General features: G+C 54.4%; 1 non-coding gene and 1 pseudogene across 1 annotated transcript; both read right to left on the reverse strand.

Moving 5' to 3' along the window:
- Positions 1-851: 851 nt before the first annotated feature.
- LOC142697802 (U2 spliceosomal RNA) lies at positions 852-1,039 on the reverse strand. Its single transcript, XR_012865552.1, has one exon. It is a non-coding gene; the product is annotated as a U2 spliceosomal RNA (small nuclear RNA).
- Positions 1,040-23,505: 22,466 nt separating this feature from the next.
- On the reverse strand, positions 23,506-23,607 carry LOC142697839 (U2 spliceosomal RNA; annotated as a pseudogene).
- Between the last annotated feature and the right edge of the window lie 102 nt (positions 23,608-23,709).

Raw genomic sequence — 23,709 nt, forward strand, 5'->3', positions numbered from 1 at the left:
AAGCTGGCTCTGGAATCCTGAGGGCTCCACTATGACACGTGCAAAGTTCCGTCTGAACTTTATATAAGACGGTGAGGCTCAGTCAGTCACTCAGTGTTGCCTGAGAGGGCAACACTGCAACAGCCGGCCGCCAGGCTGTCTTTTTTTTGCACATTTATTTGCCTCCAGGAGGCCACAAGAGGGAGACAAGGGACTGCAAAATGGAAAATAAGCATCCACCAACTTTACAGACAACTTCTCCTTGCTCCTACAACCTCCATCCTTGCACAGTTTGTTATTCTTCCAGGTAACAAAGTAACAAATCCAAATTGCTGCTCTCTTTGTAGGCAAGCAAGGGTTTGTTGCAACTGCAATTCTTACTTCTTCTTGAAATGTAGGGACGACAGTACATTCCATCACATCCATCTAGTGTACACAGGTAGGTCCATTGTGGCGGGTAGGCGGCTGGCTGCTTTAATGGCTGTTTGCTGTTCCCCTACTCCACTCCACTCCACTATTTGACTGTGGTGCTGCATCAATCAGTGGCTGGCTCAGGTGCAGCTCTTTAACTTACCTAGGAGGGAGGGCGGAGAGAAGACAAGGAAGGTGAATGAGCTGTTCCAATGTGAAATGCCGGAAACACAGAAACACAGAAGACACACACACACACACACACACACACAACAAGAGGTGGCAATGTATTCATTAATTGCATTTAATAAATGAGCTCATTATCACACATGACTGTACAAATGCATTGTCCAACAGGTGTTGAAATAATGGGATTAAAAGGGGAGATCCCATCAGAAAGACAAAAACAATAGCAAACACAAATAGCACTTTTGGAATCTGATTTTAGTCAACACATAAGGGAAGGGTGCACCGGTCCTGGAAATACTGCAATACCAGGTCAATGCGTGGAGTGGACAGAGCAAGCTCTATTTCCATCTCCCTGTTCTAAAAATCCATTTAATATATGGTCCCCAGATAGGGGACGTATCAGATATTAAACTGATAAGAACAGATTTTTTGATTGAAAATTGCTTTATTGACAATCAATCGTCATCATACAAACATTACTGCGACGCAGCGCAAGCCATGAAGCAGCAAATAATAAATAATAACAGTCGTCAAACATAACATGGCAGTATAATACACAGTACAGGCTAGCCTATGCTATACATTACACCACATGCTACACTAACATTCTTGCATTCACTAACGCCAAACAACAAAGCATTACAGACAAGTGATGGGATAGGGGAGTGGGTAGGAGGGGATAGGGAAGGGGGAAATCACAGGCCCGAAGCTTTATTGAAAGACAACACACAAGAAGGGAGAGTGGGGGGAAGGGGAGTATCAGTCCTCTTCCTCATCGACGTCCGGGCTGTCCCAGGTGGAATAGTCTCTGAGCAGGCTGTGGATCAGCCTGCGGCAGTCCTGGACGGACACACTCTCTCTCCGCAAAATCAGACGATTCCTGGCGAACCATATAGCGTCCTTAAAACAGTTCATAAGGCGCCAGGCTTCCTGGATTGCTCCATCCGTGGTATTCCCAGGAAATAGTCCATAAAGTACCGAGCGGTACGACAGTCTGTTCCTGGGAACTGAGTCCTTGAGTTCGTGTTCCAAGGCTTTCAACAGACCCTGTGCAAAGGGGCACTGCCAGAAAATGTGCAAAGATGTTTCCTCCGTGAAGGGGCACCTGGGGCAGTACCGGGTCTTGCACAGGTTGCGGGCATGCATGAATGACCTAAGAGGCAGTCCTCCCTGGATGGCCATCCATGAAATGTCCTTGTGCCCGTTGGTCAACCTGCCAGATGACACGTTAGTCCAAACAGTCTCCAACGTGTCGGCATGAAGCCCTGGAACAAACTCCAGTGAGTCCTTTGCTCTGATGTGCTTGTGGATCGTCTTAGGTTTCCACAAGTCGGGCTTAAGACCCTCCAGTTGATGCTCCCTCACAAACCGGACGACATCTCCGTAGAACCAGGGAGCGTGCCAGTTGTAAGGGAAGGAGCTGTCCCACTTATCCCAGCCAAAACCTCGCCAGAGGGGAAGGAGGAAGTAGCGGGACATGGCCTTGCCCGCAGAGCCGTTTGCTGTCCTCAGAGTCCTACGAACACAGTCACATACAAAAGCGATCCGCAGCAGAGTGGGAATGTCGGGTATACCCTTCCCACCTTTGCGGGGCTCCTTGTACATAACAGTCCGCTTTACTCTGTCCATTTTCGAGCCCCAGATGAAGCGAAACACAGTCCTGGTAATGGCCCTCGAGACCGTTGCAAGAGGGGGCCATGCCTGTGCAGTGTATTGTAGCACAGGCAAGACTTCGTTACGCAGGACCATTGCTTTGCCCTCAATAGTGAGTTGTCTGAGGCTCCACAGTCCGATCCTTTGGTTGACTTTGGCCAAGCGTTCTTCCCACGACTTTAGGGCTGCACCTTCCTTACCGAACCAGACTCCCAGAATTTTGATGAAGTCCGGCTTGATAGTAAACGGGAAGGAGGCAGGAGAAGGCAGGTACCACTTTCCGAAGAGCATGGCTTCCGACTTCCCGCAGTTGACTTTTGCCCCTGAAGCGCGTCCGAACTCCTCACAGGTCTGGACGAGTGCAGTCACCGAACTCTGGTCAGCGCAGAAGACGGTCACGTCGTCCATGTACAGCGAGCATTTGACCTCGAAGTGTCCTGGACCTGGTGCGGTGATCCCTCTGATCTCTCCATTCTGCCGGATAGCCTCTGCGAAGAGCTCTATAACACAAACAAAAAGGAGAGGTGAAAGAGGACAGCCTTGTCTAACCCCCGACGATACAGGAAAGGGGTCAGTCTTCCAGCCGTTCACCAGCACCGAGCTGTAAATGTCGCAATACATCAGGTTAACATACAAACAGAACAACCTGCCAAGCCGCAGCCTACGCAGAGCCTTACCCATGAATTCGTGAGAGACCCGGTCAAAAGCCTTCTCCTGATCCAGACTGACCAGGGCCGCGTGTGTACGGCGGCTTTGCATGTAATGCACCGTGTCCCTCACCAGGGCAAGACTGTCGGCCACCCTACGGCCAGGAATGCCGCAGGTTTGGTCCGATCCGATGATCTGTCCGATGACAACCTTCAGTCTGTTGGTCAATACTTTGGCGAGGATCTTGTAGTCCACGTTCAGGAGAGAGATGGGACGCCAGTTTTTCAGGTCACATCTCTCCCCCTTCCGTTTATACAAGATCGTGATCATGCCTTCTCTCAAGGACGGTGGCATTCTACCCTCCACCACCATCTCCTCATAGAGCTCCAGCAGGTCCGGACAGATCAAGTCCCCCAGCGCTACATAGAGCTCTGCTGGGAGACCATCACTGCCCGGGGTCCTGCCGGGTCTGAAGGATTTAGCGGCAGAGAGCAGTTCCTCCACCGTCAGGGGTACATCCATAGCCTCCGTACCTGCAGGATCAAGATGATTAGTGATACCTGACAGGAATTTATCGGCGGCTTCGGGGTCAGTGGTTTTCCGGGAGTAGAGGCTTCGGTAGTAGTCTGTGACGACTCCCATCACCTCCTTCTTCCCAGAATGCATGTTTCCGGTCTCATCTCGGAGTTCCTTCAGGGGCGTGTGGCCGGCATGGAGTTTCCTGAAAAAGAACGAGTTACATTTCTCACCCTTCTCCAGGTTCTCCACCTTGGAACGAAAGACAATTCGCTTGGATTCCTCCTCAAAGTGCCTTTTCAGGCCCTTTTTGGCTTCCTCCAGCTCCTTCCTGACGTCCCAGCCGCATTGAAGGAGGTCTTGCAGGGATCGCAGCTGACGCTGCATCTCTCTGAAGTCTCTCTTCCTCTCACACGCCTGTTGACGACTTTTTGCCTGAAAGAAACAACGAAATTCAACTTTAACATATTCCCACCAGTCACAGGTTTTGTCAAAGAAAACTTTATCATTCCTCCAAACAATATAGGCGTCTCTAAGTTCCGCCAGTACCTCTTCTCTTTCCAGCAGGGCACAATTCAGCTTCCAGGAGCCAGGGCCGGGAGGAAAACCGTGGCCGATGGCACCCTGGAAGAGAATGGCCCTGTGGTCAGAGAAGAAGCAGGGGACCATGGAGTGCCCTTGCTGCTTGACTGCCCGGGAGGTGAACACAAAGTCAATCCGAGAACGAAGTGAGCCATCGGGTCGGCTCCATGAATAGTTCACAGAGCCGATCCCCATGGAGCCCACAACGTCCTGCAAGGATGCTTCGGTTACCATCTCGATAAGCAGTTTGGAACTGACATCCAGCTTGATTGAAGTGCCGGAACTTCGTCCATCCTCTTCGATGGGGCAGTTGAAGTCCCCGGCCATCACCACTGCCCTAGCGGTGGCGAGCTGGGTCCGCAGGGTCTGGAATAGTTCCAGGCGCTCAGCCTTCATAGGGGGGGCGTACACGTTGATGAGCCTAATCGGCTCTCCTGCCCAGGAACCGTCTACGACCAACAAGCGGCCGCAGACGAGCTCCTGGACAGAGTCAACAGTAAATACGCCTCCCCTAATCAGGATGGCAACCCCCGCAGACTTACAGTCGCCCCCACCAGACCAGTAGGACGGGCCATGGGTCCACTGCCTGGCCAGGTGATGATATGACCTGGAAGAGGGGAGAGTACATTCCTGCAGCATAAATATATCACTCGACTGCTTGGAAAGAAAAGTTAGCACCATCTGACATCTAGTCCTATCTCTAACACTCCTCACATTGAGGCCAAAGATGTTAAGTTTAGCAGCCATGGGGGAGAATAAAGAAGGTTAGTGCAAACGATACACCTTAGTTACCAGTCCGGTCGGGCGGGTCCTCCTCGCCTGGCGGGTCCGAAAGGTCCAGCAGGCCCTCTGACAAAAATTGTTCCAGGATTGTAGCCACCTGGATGTCTGTTGTGAAGTCGATGACCTCAGGTTCAGACACGAGTTCCTCCACCATCTGCTCCATTTCCTCCTGCTGCGCAAGGGAATCTTCGCAGATTTCCACGACTTGTCGCTTTGAGGACTCAGCAGCTGGGCTGTCCCTCACCTTTCTCTTCCTCTGGATGGCACCTGAGGAGACAAGAGGGGGAAAATCCTCCAGGGAGAGGACTCCAGCAGCTGGAGGGGAAGATGTTAGTGCTGCTGGAGCTGGGGAGAAGGGAGGCTGGGTTGGGAGAGGTGCAGGTGACAGGACCACTGAGATGGGTGGGTAGGAGAAGGTGAGAGCCTCAGTGGGGGTGACAGGGGTTGGGGACGGGGGGGTGGGGAGGGCCGGGCGGGGGAGGGTGGGAAGGGTAGGGCGAGGGAGGGCCGGGAGAGGGGGGGGAGGGACTGTCGTCTTCTTACCATCCTTCTTTTTCCCGGTCTTCTGTGCCGCTGGAGCTCTGGCTGGGGCGGGGTTCCCTCTGGCTGGAGCTTTCGCTGCTACAGTTGCCCAGGATCGATCCCTCTTCGGGCAGTCCTTGTAAGAGTGGGCTGCTTGTCCGCAGAGGTTGCACATTGTCCGTTTCGGGCAGTCTTTGGTCTCGTGTCCTGTTACCCGGCAGTTCTTGCAGGCGTCCTCCTTGCAGTCCTTCACCGAATGACCCTTCTTGCTGCATCTCCTGCAGATCTGCGGCATGTCCGGGTAATAGATGAGGCCGTAGGAGTTGCCCAGCGAGAATGACTGGGGCAGGTGCTGGAGGCCGTCTTCCGCGCTCGAATCCTTGTTCAGTCGGACGATTACCGACCACTTGCCAGTCCAGAAGCCGAGTCCGTTCAGGATGTGGGTGGGTTCCCTCACCACTGTGCAGAACCGCTTCAGGAGCGTGGTGATGTCTTTGCCGGGGGTGTGTGGGTTCCGCATTGAGACCGTCACCCGCCTTTCCTCTCTTTGGACAGGGCAGTTGCCCACAAAGCGAGAGAAAGGGGATTCAGGCCTCGCCGCTTTCACCATCTCCCAGTACCTTCTGCAGATGTTGATCGAAGCGAAGGTCACGAAGAACATCCCGGTCATGAAGGCCTGGATGCTGATGGTCTCCGGCTTAGCGAAGCCCTGGTCCAGGAGCATCTTCTGGCAGAACACTTCTTCCGTCATGTCCGGCACTCTCCCGTCCACCTCCTTCAGCTTCAGGGCCACCGTCTGCTTCATCCAGGGCTCCAGGGTTGGAGCAGCCTGGTTCGGCTTCCTGGTGGCCTGTTGGCTTGAGGAGGCTTCAGGAGGAGATGTCCTGGCCTGGGTCGGCTCACCTGGTCCATCAGCCTTCTTCTTCTGGGTGGCAGGGTTGCTGGTTGAGGCCATGGCTTCTTCCAGCTGTTCCTGTCGCTTGGGGAGGATCTTCGATAGCTCTTTCCCGAAGGGGGCGGAGCTATGCAAATCTTCTCCTTGCTGGCCGAGGTTCTTCCACGAAATTTCTTCCGCAGCGGTTCCTCGTCGAGCTTCTTCTTCTGCGGCCGAGCTTCTTCGAAGATCCCCTTCAGCAGCGGCTCTTCTCCGAAGTTCTCCTTCTTCTTCCCGGCAGCGATCTCCCGGAGCTTCTTCCCCGATGGCGGCTTCTCCCTTCTGGATCGTCGTCTTCGCTGGTTCTTCTCCGCAGTTCGTCGCCGGCTTCGTCTGGAACGCTCTTGGATCGCTGAGCTAGTGTTTATAGCCCCCAGTGGTTCTCCGAGCTATCTATCCTTACAAGGACTGATAAGAACAGATTTTTTTTTTTTTTTGATTGAAAAATGCTTTATTGACAATCAATCGTCATCATACAAACATTACTGCGACGCAGCGCAAGCCATGAAGCAGCAAATAATAAATAATAACAGTCGTCAAACATAACATGACAGTATAATACACAGTACAGGCTAGCCTATGCTATACATTACACCACATGCTACACTAACATTCTTGCATTCACTAAAGCCAAACAACAAAGCATTACAGACAAGTGATGGGATAGGGGAGTGGGTAGGAGGGGATAGGGAAGGGGGAAATCACAGGCCCGAAGCTTTATTGAAAGACAACACACAAGAAGGGAGAGTGGGGGGAAGGGGAGTATCAGTCCTCTTCCTCATCGACGTCCGGGCTGTCCCAGGTGGAATAGTCTCTGAGCAGGCTGTGGATCAGCCTGCGGCAGTCCTGGACGGACACACTCTCTCTCCGCAAAATCAGACGGTTCCTGGCAAACCATATAGCGTCCTTAAAGCAGTTCATAAGGCGCCAGGCTTCCTGGATTGCTCCATCCGTGGTATTCCCAGGAAATAGTCCATAAAGTACCGAGCGGTACGACAGTCTGTTCCTGGGTACTGAGTCCTTGAGTTCATGTTCCAAGGCTTTCAACAGACCCTGTGCAAAGGGGCACTGCCAGAAAATGTGCAAAGATGTTTCCTCCGTGAAGGGGCACCTGGGGCAGTACCGGGTCTTGCACAGGTTGCGGGCATGCATGAATGACCTAAGAGGCAGTCCTCCCTGGATGGCCATCCATGAAATGTCCTTGTGCCCGTTGGTCAACCTGCCAGATGACACGTTAGTCCAAACAGTCTCCAACGTGTCGGCATGAAGCCCTGGAACAGACTCCAGTGAGTCCTTTGCTCTGATGTGCTTGTGGATCGTCTTAGGTTTCCACAAGTCGGGCTTAAGACCCTCCAGTTGATGCTCCCTCACGAACCGGACGACATCTCCGTAGAACCAGGGAGCGTGCCAGTTGTAAGGGAAGGAGCTGTCCCACTTGTCCCAGCCAAAACCTCGCCAGAGGGGAAGGAGGAAGTAGCGGGACATGGCCTTGCCCGCAGAGCCGTTTGCTGTCCTCAGAGTCCTACGAACACAGTCACATACAAAAGCGATCCGCAGCAGAGTGGGAATGTCGGGTATACCCTTCCCACCTTTGCGGGGCTCCTTGTACATAACAGTCCGCTTTACTCTGTCCATTTTCGAGCCCCAGATGAAGCGAAACACAGTCCTGGTAATGGCCCTCGAGACGGTGGCAAGAGGGGGCCATGCCTGTGCAGTGTATTGTAGCACAGGCAAGACTTCGTTACGCAGGACCATTGCTTTGCCCTCAATAGTGAGTTGTCTGAGGCTCCACAGTCCGATCCTTTGGTTGACTTTGGCCAAGCGTTCTTCCCACGACTTTAGGGCTGCACCTTCCTTACCGAACCAGACTCCCAGAATTTTGATGAAGTCCGGCTTGATAGTAAACGGGAAGGAGGCAGGAGAAGGCAGGTACCACTTTCCGAAGAGCATGGCTTCCGACTTCCCGCAGTTGACTTTTGCCCCTGAAGCGCGTCCGAACTCCTCACAGGTCTGGACGAGTGCAGTCACCGAACTCTGGTCAGCGCAGAAGACGGTCACGTCGTCCATGTACAGCGAGCATTTGACCTCGAAGTGTCCTGGACCTGGTGCGGTGATCCCTCTGATCTCTCCATTCTGCCGGATAGCCTCTGCGAAGAGCTCTATAACACAAACAAAAAGGAGAGGTGAAAGAGGACAGCCTTGTCTAACCCCCGACGATACAGGAAAGGGGTCAGTCTTCCAGCCGTTCACCAGCACCGAGCTGTAAATGTCGCAATACATCAGGTTAACATACAAACAGAACAACCTGCCAAGCCGCAGCCTACGCAGAGCCTTACCCATGAATTCGTGAGAGACCCGGTCAAAAGCCTTCTCCTGATCCAGACTGACCAGGGCCGCGTGTGTACGGCGGCTTTGCATGTAATGCACCGTGTCCCTCACCAGGGCAAGACTGTCGGCCACCCTACGGCCAGGAATGCCGCAGGTTTGGTCCGATCCGATGATCTGTCCGATGACAACCTTCAGTCTGTTGGCCAATACTTTGGCGAGGATCTTGTAGTCCACGTTCAGGAGAGAGATGGGACGCCAGTTTTTCAGGTCACATCTCTCCCCTTTCCGCTTATACAAGATCGTGATCATGCCTTCTCTCAAGGACGGTGGCATTCTACCCTCCACCACCATCTCCTCATAGAGCTCCAGCAGGTCCGGACTGATCAAGTCCCCCAGCGCTACATAGAGCTCTGCTGGGAGACCATCACTGCCCGGGGTCCTGCCGGGTCTGAAGGATTTAGCGGCAGAGAGCAGTTCCTCCACCGTCAGGGGTACATCCATAGCCTCCGTACCTGCAGGATCAAGATGATTAGTGATACCTGACAGGAATTTATCGGCGGCTTCGGGGTCAGTGGTTTTCCGGGAGTAGAGGCTTCGGTAGTAGTCTGTGACGACTCCCATCACCTCCTTCTTCCCAGAATGCATGTTTCCGGTCTCATCTCGAAGTTCCTTCAGGGGCGTGTGGCCGGCATGGAGTTTCCTGAAAAAGAACGAGTTACATTTCTCACCCTTCTCCAGGTTCTCCACCTTGGAACGAAAGACAATTCGCTTGGATTCCTCCTCAAAGTGCCTTTTCAGGCCCTTTTTGGCTTCCTCCAGCTCCTTCCTGACGTCCCAGCCGCATTGAAGGAGGTCTTGCAGGGATCGCAGCTGACGCTGCATCTCTCTGAAGTCTCTCTTCCTCTCACACGCCTGTTGACGACTTTTTGCCTGAAAGAAACAACGAAATTCAACTTTAACATATTCCCACCAGTCACAGGTTTTGTCAAAGAAAACTTTATCATTCCTCCAAACAATATAGGCGTCTCTAAGTTCCGCCAGTACCTCCTCTCTTTCCAGCAGGGCACAATTCAGCCTCCAGGAGCCAGGGCCGGGAGGAAAACCGTGGCCGATGGCACCCTGGAAGAGAATGGCCCTGTGGTCAGAGAAGAAGCAGGGGACCATGGAGTGCCCATGCTGCTTGACTGCCCGGGAGGTGAACACAAAGTCAATCCGAGAACGAAGTGAGCCATCGGGTCGGCTCCATGAATAGTTCACAGAGCCAATCCCCATGGAGCCCACAACGTCCTGCAAGGATGCTTCGGTTACCATCTCGATAAGCAGTTTGGAACTGACATCCAGTTTGATTGAAGTGCCGGAACTTCGTCCATCCTCTTCGATGGGGCAGTTGAAGTCCCCGGCCATCACCACTGCCCTAGTGGTGGCGAGCTGGGTCCGCAGGGTCTGGAATAGTTCCAGGCGCTCAGCCTTCATAGGGGGAGCGTACACGTTGATGAGCCTAATCGGCTCTCCTGCCCAGGAACCGTCTACGACCAACAAGCGGCCGCAGGCGAGCTCCTGGACAGAGTCAACAGTAAATACGCTTCCCCTAATCAGGATGGCAACCCCTGCAGACTTACAGTCGCCCCCACCAGACCAGTAGGACGGGCCATGGGTCCACTGCCTGGCCAGATGATGGTATGACCTGGAAGAGGGGAGAGTACATTCCTGCAGCATAAATACATCACTCGACTGCTTGGAAAGAAAAGTTAGCACCATCTGACATCTAGTCCTATCTCTAACACTCCTCACATTGAGGCTAAAGATGTTAAGTTTAGCAGCCATGGGGGAGAATAAAGAAGGTTAGTGCAAACGATACACCTTAGTTACCAGTCCGGTCGGGCGGATCCTCCTCTCCTGGCGGGTCCGAAAGATCCAGCAGGCCCTCTGACAAAAATTGTTCCAGGATTGTAGCCACCTGGATGTCTGTTGTGAAGTCGATGACCTCAGGTTCAGACACGAGTTCCTCCACCATCTGCTCCATTTCCTCCTGCTGCGCAAGGGAATCTTCGCAGATTTCCACGACTTGTCGCTTTGAGGACTCAGCAGCTGGGCTGTCCCTCACCTTTCTCTTCCTCTGGATGGCACCTGAGGAGACAAGAGGGGGAAAATCCTCCAGGGAGAGGACTCCAGCAGCTGGAGGGGAAGATGTTAGTGCTGCTGGAGCTGGGGAGAAGGGAGGCTGGGTTGGGAGAGGTGCAGGTGACAGGACCACTGAGATGGGTGGGTAGGAGAAGGTGAGAGCCTCAGTGGGGGTGACAGGGGTTGGGGACGGGGGGGTGGGGAGGGCCGGGCGAGGGAGGGTGGGAAGGGTAGGGCGAGGGAGGGCCGGGAGACGGGGGGGAGGGACTGTCGTCTTCTTACCATCCTTCTTATTCCCGGTCTTCTGCGCCGCTGGAGCTCTGGCTGGGGCGGGGTTCCCTCTGGCCGGAGCTTTCGCCGCTACAGTTGCCCAGGATCGATCCCTCTTCGGGCAGTCCTTGTAGGAGTGGGCTGCTTGTCCGCAGAGGTTGCACATTGTCCGTTTCGGGCAGTCTTTGGTCTCGTGTCCTGTTACCCGGCAGTTCTTGCAGGCGTCCTCCTTGCAGTCCTTCACCGAATGACCCTTCTTGCTGCATCTCCTGCAGATCTGCGGCATGTCCGGGTAGTAGATGAGGCCGTAGGAGTTGCCCAGCGAGAATGACTGGGGCAGGTGTTGGAGGCCGTCTTCCGCGCTGGAATCCTTGTTCAGTCGGACGATTACCGACCACTTGCCAGTCCAGAAGCCGAGTCCGTTCAGGATGTGGGTGGGTTCCCTCACCACTGTGCAGAACCGCTTCAGGAGCGTGGTGATGTCTTTGCCGGGGGTGTGTGGGTTCCGCATTGAGACCGTCACCCGCCTTTCCTCTCTTTGGACAGGGCAGTTGCCCACAAAGCGAGAGAAAGGGGATTCAGGCCTCGCCGCTTTCACCATCTCCCAGTACCTTCTGCAGATGTTGATCGAAGCGAAGGTCACGAAGAACATCCCGGTCATGAAGGCCTGGATGCTGATGGTCTCCGGCTTAGCGAAGCCCTGGTCCAGGAGCATCTTCTGGCAGAACACTTCTTCCGTCATGTCCGGCACTCTCCCGTCCACCTCCTTCAGCTTCAGGGCCACCGTCTGCTTCATCCAGGGCTCCAGGGTTGGAGCAGCCTGGTTCGGCTTCCTGGTGGCCTGTTGGCTTGAGGAGGCTTCAGGAGGAGATGTCCTGGCCTGGGCCGGCTCACCTGGTCCATCAGCCTTCTTCTTCTGGGTGGCAGGGTTGCTGGTTGAGGCCATGGCTTCTTCCAGCTGTTCCTGTCGCTTGGGGAGGATCTTCGATAGCTCTTTCCCGAAGGGGGCGGAGCTATGCAAATCTTCTCCTTGCTGGCCGAGGTTCTTCCACGAAATTTCTTCCGCAGCGGTTCCTCGTCGAGCTTCTTCTGCGGCCGAGCTTCTTCAAAGATCCCCTTCAGCAGCGGCTCTTCTCCGAAGGTCTCTGTCGCAGTTCTCCTTCTTCTTCCCGGCAGCGATCTCCCGGAGCTTCTTCCTCGATGGCGGCTTCTCCCTTCTGGATCGTCGTCTTCGCTGGTTCTTCTCCGCAGTTCGTCGCCGGCTTCGTCTGGAACGCTCTTGGATCGCTAAGCTAGTGTTTATAGCCCCCAGTGGTTCTCCGAGCTATCTATCCTTACAAGGACTGATAAGAACAGATTTTTTTGATTGAAAATTGCTTTATTGACAATCAATCGTCATCATACAAACATTACTGCGACGCAGCGCAAGCCATGAAGCAGCAAATAATAAATAATAACAGTCGTCAAACATAACATGGCAGTATAATACACAGTACAGGCTAGCCTATGCTATACATTACACCACATGCTACACTAACATTCTTGCATTCACTAACGCCAAACAACAAAGCATTACAGACAAGTGATGGGATAGGGGAGTGGGTAGGAGGGGATAGGGAAGGGGGAAATCACAGGCCCGAAGCTTTATTGAAAGACAACACACAAGAAGGGAGAGTGGGGGGAAGGGGAGTATCAGTCCTCTTCCTCATCGACGTCCGGGCTGTCCCAGGTGGAATAGTCTCTGAGCAGGCTGTGGATCAGCCTGCGGCAGTCCTGGACGGACACACTCTCTCTCCGCAAAATCAGACGATTCCTGGCGAACCATATAGCGTCCTTAAAACAGTTCATAAGGCGCCAGGCTTCCTGGATTGCTCCATCCGTGGTATTCCCAGGAAATAGTCCATAAAGTACCGAGCGGTACGACAGTCTGTTCCTGGGAACTGAGTCCTTGAGTTCGTGTTCCAAGGCTTTCAACAGACCCTGTGCAAAGGGGCACTGCCAGAAAATGTGCAAAGATGTTTCCTCCGTGAAGGGGCACCTGGGGCAGTACCGGGTCTTGCACAGGTTGCGGGCATGCATGAATGACCTAAGAGGCAGTCCTCCCTGGATGGCCATCCATGAAATGTCCTTGTGCCCGTTGGTCAACCTGTCAGATGACACGTTAGTCCAAACAGTCTCCAACGTGTCGGCATGAAGCCCTGGAACAAACTCCAGTGAGTCCTTTGCTCTGATGTGCTTGTGGATCGTCTTAGGTTTCCACAAGTCGGGCTTAAGACCCTCCAGTTGATGCTCCCTCACAAACCGGACGACATCTCCGTAGAACCAGGGAGCGTGCCAGTTGTAAGGGAAGGAGCTGTCCCACTTATCCCAGCCAAAACCTCGCCAGAGGGGAAGGAGGAAGTAGCGGGACATGGCCTTGCCCGCAGAGCCGTTTGCTGTCCTCAGAGTCCTACGAACACAGTCACATACAAAAGCGATCCGCAGCAGAGTGGGAATGTCGGGTATACCCTTCCCACCTTTGCGGGGCTCCTTGTACATAACAGTCCGCTTTACTCTGTCCATTTTCGAGCCCCAGATGAAGCGAAACACAGTCCTGGTAATGGCCCTCGAGACCGTTGCAAGAGGGGGCCATGCCTGTGCAGTGTATTGTAGCACAGGCAAGACTTCGTTACGCAGGACCATTGCTTTGCCCTCAATAGTGAGTTGTCTGAGGCTCCACAGTCCGATCCTTTGGTTGACTTTGGCCAAGCGTTCTTCCCACGACTTTAGGGCTGCACCTTCCTTACCGAACCAGACTCCCAGAATTTTGATGAAGTCCGGCTTGATAGTAAACGGGAAGGAGGCAGGAGAAGGCAGGTACCACTTTCCGAAGAGCATGGCTTCCGACTTCCCGCAGTTGACTTTTGCCCCTGAAGCGCGTCCGAACTCCTCACAGGTCTGGACGAGTGCAGTCACCGAACTCTGGTCAGCGCAGAAGACGGTCACGTCGTCCATGTACAGCGAGCATTTGACCTCGAAGTGTCCTGGACCTGGTGCGGTGATCCCTCTGATCTCTCCATTCTGCCGGATAGCCTCTGCGAAGAGCTCTATAACACAAACAAAAAGGAGAGGTGAAAGAGGACAGCCTTGTCTAACCCCCGACGATACAGGAAAGGGGTCAGTCTTCCAGCCGTTCACCAGCACCGAGCTGTAAATGTCGCAATACATCAGGTTAACATACAAACAGAACAACCTGCCAAGCCGCAGCCTACGCAGAGCCTTACCCATGAATTCGTGAGAGACCCGGTCAAAAGCCTTCTCCTGATCCAGACTGACCAGGGCCGCGTGTGTACGGCGGCTTTGCATGTAATGCACCGTGTCCCTCACCAGGGCAAGACTGTCGGCCACCCTACGGCCAGGAATGCCGCAGGTTTGGTCCGATCCGATGATCTGTCCGATGACAACCTTCAGTCTGTTGGTCAATACTTTGGCGAGGATCTTGTAGTCCACGTTCAGGAGAGAGATGGGACGCCAGTTTTTCAGGTCACATCTCTCCCCCTTCCGTTTATACAAGATCGTGATCATGCCTTCTCTCAAGGACGGTGGCATTCTACCCTCCACCACCATCTCCTCATAGAGCTCCAGCAGGTCCGGACAGATCAAGTCCCCCAGCGCTACATAGAGCTCTGCTGGGAGACCATCACTGCCCGGGGTCCTGCCGGGTCTGAAGGATTTAGCGGCAGAGAGCAGTTCCTCCACCGTCAGGGGTACATCCATAGCCTCCGTACCTGCAGGATCAAGATGATTAGTGATACCTGACAGGAATTTATCGGCGGCTTCGGGGTCAGTGGTTTTCCGGGAGTAGAGGCTTCGGTAGTAGTCTGTGACGACTCCCATCACCTCCTTCTTCCCAGAATGCATGTTTCCGGTCTCATCTCGGAGTTCCTTCAGGGGCGTGTGGCCGGCATGGAGTTTCCTGAAAAAGAACGAGTTACATTTCTCACCCTTCTCCAGGTTCTCCACCTTGGAACGAAAGACAATTCGCTTGGATTCCTCCTCAAAGTGCCTTTTCAGGCCCTTTTTGGCTTCCTCCAGCTCCTTCCTGACGTCCCAGCCGCATTGAAGGAGGTCTTGCAGGGATCGCAGCTGACGCTGCATCTCTCTGAAGTCTCTCTTCCTCTCACACGCCTGTTGACGACTTTTTGCCTGAAAGAAACAACGAAATTCAACTTTAACATATTCCCACCAGTCACAGGTTTTGTCAAAGAAAACTTTATCATTCCTCCAAACAATATAGGCGTCTCTAAGTTCCGCCAGTACCTCCTCTCTTTCCAGCAGGGCACAATTCAGCTTCCAGGAGCCAGGGCCGGGAGGAAAACCGTGGCCAATGGCACCCCGGAAGAGAATGGCCCTGTGGTCAGAGAAGAAGCAGGGGATCATGGAGTGCCCATGCTGCTTGACTGCCCGGGAGGTGAACACAAAGTCAATCCGAGAACGAAGTGAGCCATCGGGTCGGCTCCATGAATAGTTCACAGAGCCGATCCCCATGGAGCCCACAACGTCCTGCAAGGATGCTTCGGTTACCATCTCGATAAGCAGTTTGGAACTGACATCCAGTTTGATTGAAGTGCCGGAACTTCGTCCATCCTCTTCGATGGGGCAGTTGAAGTCCCCGGCCATCACCACTGCCCTAGTGGTGGCGAGCTGGGTCCGCAGGGTCTGGAATAGTTCCAGGCGCTCAGCCTTCATAGGGGGAGCGTATACGTTGATGAGCCTAATCGGCTCTCCTGCCCAGGAACCGTCTACGACCAACAAGCGGCCGCAGGCGAGCTCCTGGACAGAGTCAACAGTAAATACGCTTCCCCTAATCAGGATGGCAACCCCTGCAGACTTACAGTCGCCCCCACCAGACCAGTAGGACGGGCCATGGGTCCACTGCCTGGCCAGATGATGGTATGACCTGGAAGAGGGGAGAGTACATTCCTGCAGCATAAATACATCACTCGACTGCTTGGAAAGAAAAGTTAGCACCATCTGACATCTAGTCCTATCTCTAACACTCCTCACATTGAGGCTAAAGATGTTAAGTTTAGCAGCCATGGGGGAGAATAAAGAAGGTTAGTGCAAACGATACACCTTAGTTACCAGTCCGGTCGGGCGGATCCTCCTCGCCTGGCGGGTCCGAAAGATCCAGCAGGCCCTCTGACAGAAATTGTTCCAGGATTGTAGCCACCTGGATGTCTGTTGTGAAGTCGATGACCTCAGGTTCAGACACGAGTTCCTCTACCATCTGCTCCATTTCCTCCTGCTGCGCAAGGGAATCTTCGCAGATTTCCACGACTTGTCGCTTTGAGGACTCAGCAGCTGGGCTGTCCCTCACCTTTCTCTTCCTCTGGATGGCACCTGAGGAGACAAGAGGGGGAAAATCCTCCAGGGAGAGGACTCCAGCAGCTGGAGGGGAAGATGTTAGTGCTGCTGGAGCTGGGGAGAAGGGAGGCTGGGTTGGGAGAGGTGCAGGTGACAGGACCACTGAGATGGGTGGGTAGGAGAAGGTGAGAGCCTCAGTGGGGGTGACAGGGGTTGGGGACGGGGGGGTGGGGAGGGCCGGGCGAGGGAGGGTGGGAAGGGTAGGGCGAGGGAGGGCCGGGAGAGGGGGGGGAGGGACTGTCGTCTTCTTACCATCCTTCTTTTTCCCGGTCTTCTGTGCCGCTGGAGCTCTGGCTGGGGCGGGGTTCCCTCTGGCTGGAGCTTTCGCTGCTACAGTTGCCCAGGATCGATCCCTCTTCGGGCAGTCCTTGTAAGAGTGGGCTGCTTGTCCGCAGAGGTTGCACATTGTCCGTTTCGGGCAGTCTTTGGTCTCGTGTCCTGTTACCCGGCAGTTCTTGCAGGCGTCCTCCTTGCAGTCCCTCACCGAATGACCCTTCTTGCTGCATCTCCTGCAGATCTGCGGCATGTCCGGGTAATAGATGAGGCCGTAGGAGTTGCCCAGCGAGAATGACTGGGGCAGGTGCTGGAGGCCGTCTTCCGCGCTCGAATCCTTGTTCAGTCGGACGATTACCGACCACTTGCCAGTCCAGAAGCCGAGTCCGTTCAGGATGTGGGTGGGTTCCCTCACCACTGTGCAGAACCGCTTCAGGAGCGTGGTGATGTCTTTGCCGGGGGTGTGTGGGTTCCGCATTGAGACCGTCACCCGCCTTTCCTCTCTTTGGACAGGGCAGTTGCCCACAAAGCGAGAGAAAGGGGATTCAGGCCTCGCCGCTTTCACCATCTCCCAGTACCTTCTGCAGATGTTGATCGAAGCGAAGGTCACGAAGAACATCCCGGTCATGAAGGCCTGGATACTGATGGTCTCCGGCTTAGCGAAGCCCTGATCCAGGAGCATCTTCTGGCAGAACACTTCTTCCGTCATGTCCGGCACTCTCCCGTCCACCTCCTTGAGCTTCAGGGCCACCGTCTGCTTCATCCAGGGCTCCAGGGTTGGAGCAGCCTGGTTCGGCTTCCTGGTGGCCTGTTGGCTTGAGGAGGCTTCAGGAGGAGATGTCCTGGCCTGGGCCGGCTCACCTGGTCCATCAGCCTTCTCCTTCTGGGTGGCAGGGTTGCTGGTTGAGGCCATGGCTTCTTCCAGCTGTTCCTGTCGCTTGGGGAGGATCTTCGATAGCTCTTTCCCGAAGGGGGCGGAGCTATGCAAATCTTCTCCTTGCTGGCCGAGTTTCTTCCACGAAATTTCTTCCGCAGCGGTTCCTCGTCGAGCTTCTTCTTCTGCGGCCGAGCTTCTTCGAAGATCCCCTTCAGCAGCGGCTCTTCTCCGAAGTTCTCCTTCTTCTTCCCGGCAGCGATCTCCCGGAGCTTCTTCCTCGATGGCGGCTTCTCCCTTCTGGATCGTCGTCTTCGCTGGTTCTTCTCCGCAGTTCGTCGCCGGCTTCGTCTGGAACGCTCTTGGATCGCTAAGCTAGTGTTTATAGCCCCCAGTGGTTCTCCGAGCTATCTATCCTTACAAGGACTGATAAGAACAGATTTTTGATTGAAAAATGCTTTATTGACAATCAATCGTCATCATACAAACATTACTGCGACGCAGCGCAAGCCATGAAGCAGCAAATAATAAATAATAACAGTCGTCAAACATAACATGACAGTATAATATACAGTACAGGCTAGCCTATGCTATACATTACACCACATGCTACACTAACATTCTTGCATTCACTAAAGCCAAACAACAAAGCATTACAGACAAGTGATGGGATAGGGGAGTGGGTAGGAGGGGATAGGGAAGGGGGAAATCACAGGCCCGAAGCTTTATTGAAAGACAACACACAAGAAGGGAGAGTGGGGGGAAGGGGAGTATCAGTCCTCTTCCTCATCGACGTCCGGGCTGTCCCAGGTGGAATAGTCTCTGAGCAGGCTGTGGATCAGCCTGCGGCAGTCCTGGACGGACACACTCTCTCTCCGCAAAATCAGACGGTTCCTGGCAAACCATATAGCGTCCTTAAAGCAGTTCATAAGGCGCCAGGCTTCCTGGATTGCTCCATCCGTGGTATTCCCAGGAAATAGTCCATAAAGTACCGAGCGGTACGACAGTCTGTTCCTGGGTACTGAGTCCTTGAGTTCATGTTCCAAGGCTTTCAACAGACCCTGTGCAAAGGGGCACTGCCAGAAAATGTGCAAAGATGTTTCCTCCGTGAAGGGGCACCTGGGGCAGTACCGGGTCCTGCACAGGTTGCGGGCATGCATGAATGACCTAAGAGGCAGTCCTCCCTGGATGGCCATCCATGAAATGTCCTTGTGCCCATTGGTCAACCTGCCGGATGACACGTTAGTCCAAACAGTCTCCAACGTGTCGGCATGAAGCCCTGGAACAAACTCCAGTGAGTCCTTTGCTCTGATGTGCTTGTGGATCGTCTTAGGTTTCCACAAGTCGGGCTTAAGACCCTCCAGTTGATGCTCCCTCACAAACCGGACAACATCCCCGTAGAACCAGGGAGCGTGCCAGTTGTAAGGGAAGGAGCTGTCCCACTTGTCCCAGCCAAAACCTCGCCAGAGGGGAAGGAGGAAGTAGCGGGACATGGCCTTGCCCGCAGAGCCGTTTGCTGTCCTCAGAGTCCTACGAACACAGTCACATGCAAAAGCGGTCCGCAGCAGAGTGGGAATGTCGGGTATACCCTTCCCACCTTTGCGGGGCTCCTTGTACATAACAGTCCGCTTTACTCTGTCCATTTTCGAGCCCCAGATGAAGTGAAACACAGTCCTGGTAATGGCCCTCGAGACGGTGGCAAGAGGGGGCCATGCCTGTGCAGTGTATTGTAGCACAGGCAAGACTTCGTTACGCAGGACCATTGCTTTGCCCTCAATAGTGAGTTGTCTGAGGCTCCACAGTCCGATCCTTTGGTTGACTTTGGCCAAGCGTTCTTCCCACGACTTTAGGGCTGCACCTTCCTTACCGAACCAGACTCCCAGAATTTTGATGAAGTCCGGCTTGATAGTAAACGGGAAGGAGGCAGGAGAAGGCAGGTACCACTTTCCGAAGAGCATGGCTTCCGACTTCCCGCAGTTGACTTTTGCCCCTGAAGCGCGTCCGAACTCCTCACAGGTCTGGACGAGTGCAGTCACCGAACTCTGGTCAGCGCAGAAGACGGTCACGTCGTCCATGTACAGCGAGCATTTGACCTCGAAGTGTCCTGGACCTGGTGCGGTGATCCCTCTGATCTCTCCATTCTGCCGGATAGCCTCTGCGAAGAGCTCTATAACACAAACAAAAAGGAGAGGTGAAAGAGGACAGCCTTGTCTAACCCCCGACGATACAGGAAAGGGGTCAGTCTTCCAGCCGTTCACCAGCACCGAGCTGTAAATGTCGCAATACATCAGGTTAACATACAAACAGAACAACCTGCCAAGCCGCAGCCTACGCAGAGCCTTACCCATGAATTCGTGAGAGACCCGGTCAAAAGCCTTCTCCTGATCCAGACTGACCAGGGCCGCGTGTGTACGGCGGCTTTGCATGTAATGCACCGTGTCCCTCACCAGGGCAAGACTGTCGGCCACCCTACGGCCAGGAATGCCGCAGGTTTGGTCCGATCCGATGATCTGTCCGATGACAACCTTCAGTCTGTTGGTCAATACTTTGGCGAGGATCTTGTAGTCCACGTTCAGGAGAGAGATGGGACGCCAGTTTTTCAGGTCACATCTCTCCCCCTTCCGCTTATACAAGATCGTGATCATGCCTTCTCTCAAGGACGGTGGCATTCTACCCTCCACCACCATCTCCTCATAGAGCTCCAGTAGGTCCGGACAGATCAAGTCCCCCAGCGCTACATAGAGCTCTGCTGGGAGACCATCACTGCCCGGGGTCCTGCCGGGTCTGAAGGATTTAGCGGCAGAGAGCAGTTCCTCCACCGTCAGGGGTACATCCATAGCCTCCGTACCTGCAGGATCAAGATGATTAGTGATACCTGACAGGAATTTATCGGCGGCTTCGGGGTCAGTGGTTTTCCGGGAGTAGAGGCTTCGGTAGTAGTCTGTGACGACTCCCATCACCTCCTTCTTCCCAGAATGCATGTTTCCGGTCTCATCTCGGAGTTCCTTCAGGGGCGTGTGGCCGGCATGGAGTTTCCTGAAAAAGAACGAGTTACATTTCTCACCCTTCTCCAGGTTCTCCACCTTGGAACGAAAGACAATTCGCTTGGATTCCTCCTCAAAGTGCCTTTTCAGGCCCTTTTTGGCTTCCTCCAGCTCCTTCCTGACGTCCCAGCCGCATTGAAGGAGGTCTTGCAGGGATCGCAGCTGACGCTGCATCTCTCTGAAGTCTCTCTTCCTCTCACACGCCTGTTGACGACTTTTTGCCTGAAAGAAACAACGAAATTCAACTTTAACATATTCCCACCAGTCACAGGTTTTGTCAAAGAAAACTTTATCATTCCTCCAAACAATATAGGCGTCTCTAAGTTCCGCCAGTACCTCCTCTCTTTCCAGCAGGGCACAATTCAGCTTCCAGGAGCCAGGGCCGGGAGGAAAACCGTGGCCGATGGCACCCTGGAAGAGAATGGCCCTGTGGTCAGAGAAGAAGCAGGGGACCATGGAGTGCCCATGCTGCTTGACTGCCCGGGAGGTGAACACAAAGTCAATCCGAGAACGAAGTGAGCCATCGGGTCGGCTCCATGAATAGTTCACAGAGCCGATCCCCATGGAGCCCACCACGTCCTGCAGGGATGCTTCGGTTACCATCTCGATAAGCAGTTTGGAACTGACATCCAGCTTGATTGAAGTGCCGGAACTTCGTCCATCCTCTTCGATGGGGCAGTTGAAGTCCCCGGCCATCACCACTGCCCTAGTGGTGGCGAGCTGGGTCCGCAGGGTCTGGAATAGTTCCAGGCGCTCAGCCTTCATAGGGGGAGCGTACACGTTGATGAGCCTAATCGGCTCTCCCGCCCAGGAACCGTCTACGACCAACAAGCGGCCGCAGACGAGCTCCTGGACAGAGTCAACAGTAAATACGCTTCCCCTAATCAGGATGGCAACCCCTGCAGACTTACAGTCGCCCCCACCAGACCAGTAGGACGGGCCATGGGTCCACTGCCTGGCCAGATGATGGTATGACCTGGAAGAGGGGAGAGTACATTCCTGCAGCATAAATACATCACTCGACTGCTTGGAAAGAAAAGTTAGCACCATCTGACATCTAGTCCTATCTCTAACACTCCTCACATTGAGGCTAAAGATGTTAAGTTTAGCAGCCATGGGGGAGAATAAAGAAGGTTAGTGCAAACGATACACCTTAGTTACCAGTCCGGTCGGGCGGATCCTCCTCTCTGGAGCCTGGCGGGTCCGGAAGATCCAGCAGGCCCTCTGACAAAAATTGTTCCAGGATTGTAGCCACCTGGATGTCTGTTGTGAAGTCGATGACCTCAGGTTCAGACACGAGTTCCTCCACCATCTGCTCCATTTCCTCCTGCTGCGCAAGGGAATCTTCGCAGATTTCCACGACTTGTCGCTTTGAGGACTCAGCAGCTGGGCTGTCCCTCACCTTTCTCTTCCTCTGGATGGCACCTGAGGAGACAAGAGGGGGAAAATCCTCCAGGGAGAGGACTCCAGCAGCTGGAGGGGAAGATGTTAGTGCTGCTGGAGCTGGGGAGAAGGGAGGCTGGGTTGGGAGAGGTGCAGGTGACAGGACCACTGAGATGGGTGGGTAGGAGAAGGTGAGAGCCTCAGTGGGGGTGACAGGGGTTGGGGACGGGGGGGTGGGGAGGGCCGGGCGAGGGAGGGTGGGAAGGGTAGGGCGAGGGAGGGCCGGGAGAGGGGGGGGAGGGACTGTCGTCTTCTTACCATCCTTCTTTTTCCCGGTCTTCTGTGCCGCTGGAGCTCTGGCTGGGGCGGGGTTCCCTCTGGCTGGAGCTTTTGCTGCTACAGTTGCCCAGGATCGATCCCTCTTCGGGCAGTCCTTGTAAGAGTGGGCTGCTTGTCCGCAGAGGTTGCACATTGTCCGTTTCGGGCAGTCTTTGGTCTCGTGTCCTGTTACCCGGCAGTTCTTGCAGGCGTCCTCCTTGCAGTCCTTCACCGAATGACCCTTCTTGCTGCATCTCCTGCAGATCTGCGGCATGTCCGGGTAATAGATGAGGCCGTAGGAGTTGCCCAGCGAGAATGACTGGGGCAGGTGCTGGAGGCCGTCTTCCGCGCTCGAATCCTTGTTCAGTCGGACGATTACCGACCACTTGCCAGTCCAGAAGCCGAGTCCGTTCAGGATGTGGGTGGGTTCCCTCACCACTGTGCAGAACCGCTTCAGGAGCGTGGTGATGTCTTTGCCGGGGGTGTGTGGGTTCCGCATTGAGACCGTCACCCGCCTTTCCTCTCTTTGGACAGGGCAGTTGCCCACAAAGCGAGAGAAAGGGGATTCAGGCCTCGCCGCTTTCACCATCTCCCAGTACCTTCTGCAGATGTTGATCGAAGCGAAGGTCACGAAGAACATCCCGGTCATGAAGGCCTGGATGCTGATGGTCTCCGGCTTAGCGAAGCCCTGGTCCAGGAGCATCTTCTGGCAGAACACTTCTTCCGTCATGTCCGGCACTCTCCCGTCCACCTCCTTCAGCTTCAGGGCCACCGTCTGCTTCATCCAGGGCTCCAGGGTTGGAGCAGCCTGGTTCGGCTTCCTGGTGGCCTGTTCGCTTGAGGAGGCTTCAGGAGGAGATGTCCTGGCCTGGGCCGGCTCACCTGGTCCATCAGCCTTCTTCTTCTGGGTGGCAGGGTTGCTGGTTGAGGCCATGGCTTCTTCCAGCTGTTCCTGTCGCTTGGGGAGGATCTTCGATAGCTCTTTCCCGAAGGGGGCGGAGCTATGCAAATCTTCTCCTTGCTGGCCGAGGTTCTTCCACGAAATTTCTTCCGCAGCGGTTCCTCGTCGAGCTTCTTCTTCTGCGGCCGAGCTTCTTCGAAGATCCCCTTCAGCAGCGGCTCTTCTCCAAAGTTCTCCTTCTTCTTCCCGGCAGCGATCTCCCGGAGCTTCTTCCCCGATGGCGGCTTCTCCCTTCTGGATCGTCGTCTTCGCTGGTTCTTCTCCGCAGTTCGTCGCCGGCTTCGTCTGGAACGCTCTTGGATCGCTAAGCTAGTGTTTATAGCCCCCAGTGGTTCTCCGAGCTATCTATCCTTACAAGGACTGATAAGAACAGATACTACACTTGATCTTAGCCAAAAGGCCGAGAAGCGATAACCCGAGCGGCCCTTGCCTTGCCCGAGCCTGTCCCATACTGCTGTTCACCCCTTGCAGCGATTGATTCAGCCTACTCCTAGGCAATTCCATGGGGCCCTGC

Source organism: Rhinoderma darwinii (assembly GCF_050947455.1).
Source record: "Rhinoderma darwinii isolate aRhiDar2 chromosome 5 unlocalized genomic scaffold, aRhiDar2.hap1 SUPER_5_unloc_9, whole genome shotgun sequence".
Classification (NCBI taxonomy): domain Eukaryota; kingdom Metazoa; phylum Chordata; class Amphibia; order Anura; family Rhinodermatidae; genus Rhinoderma; species Rhinoderma darwinii.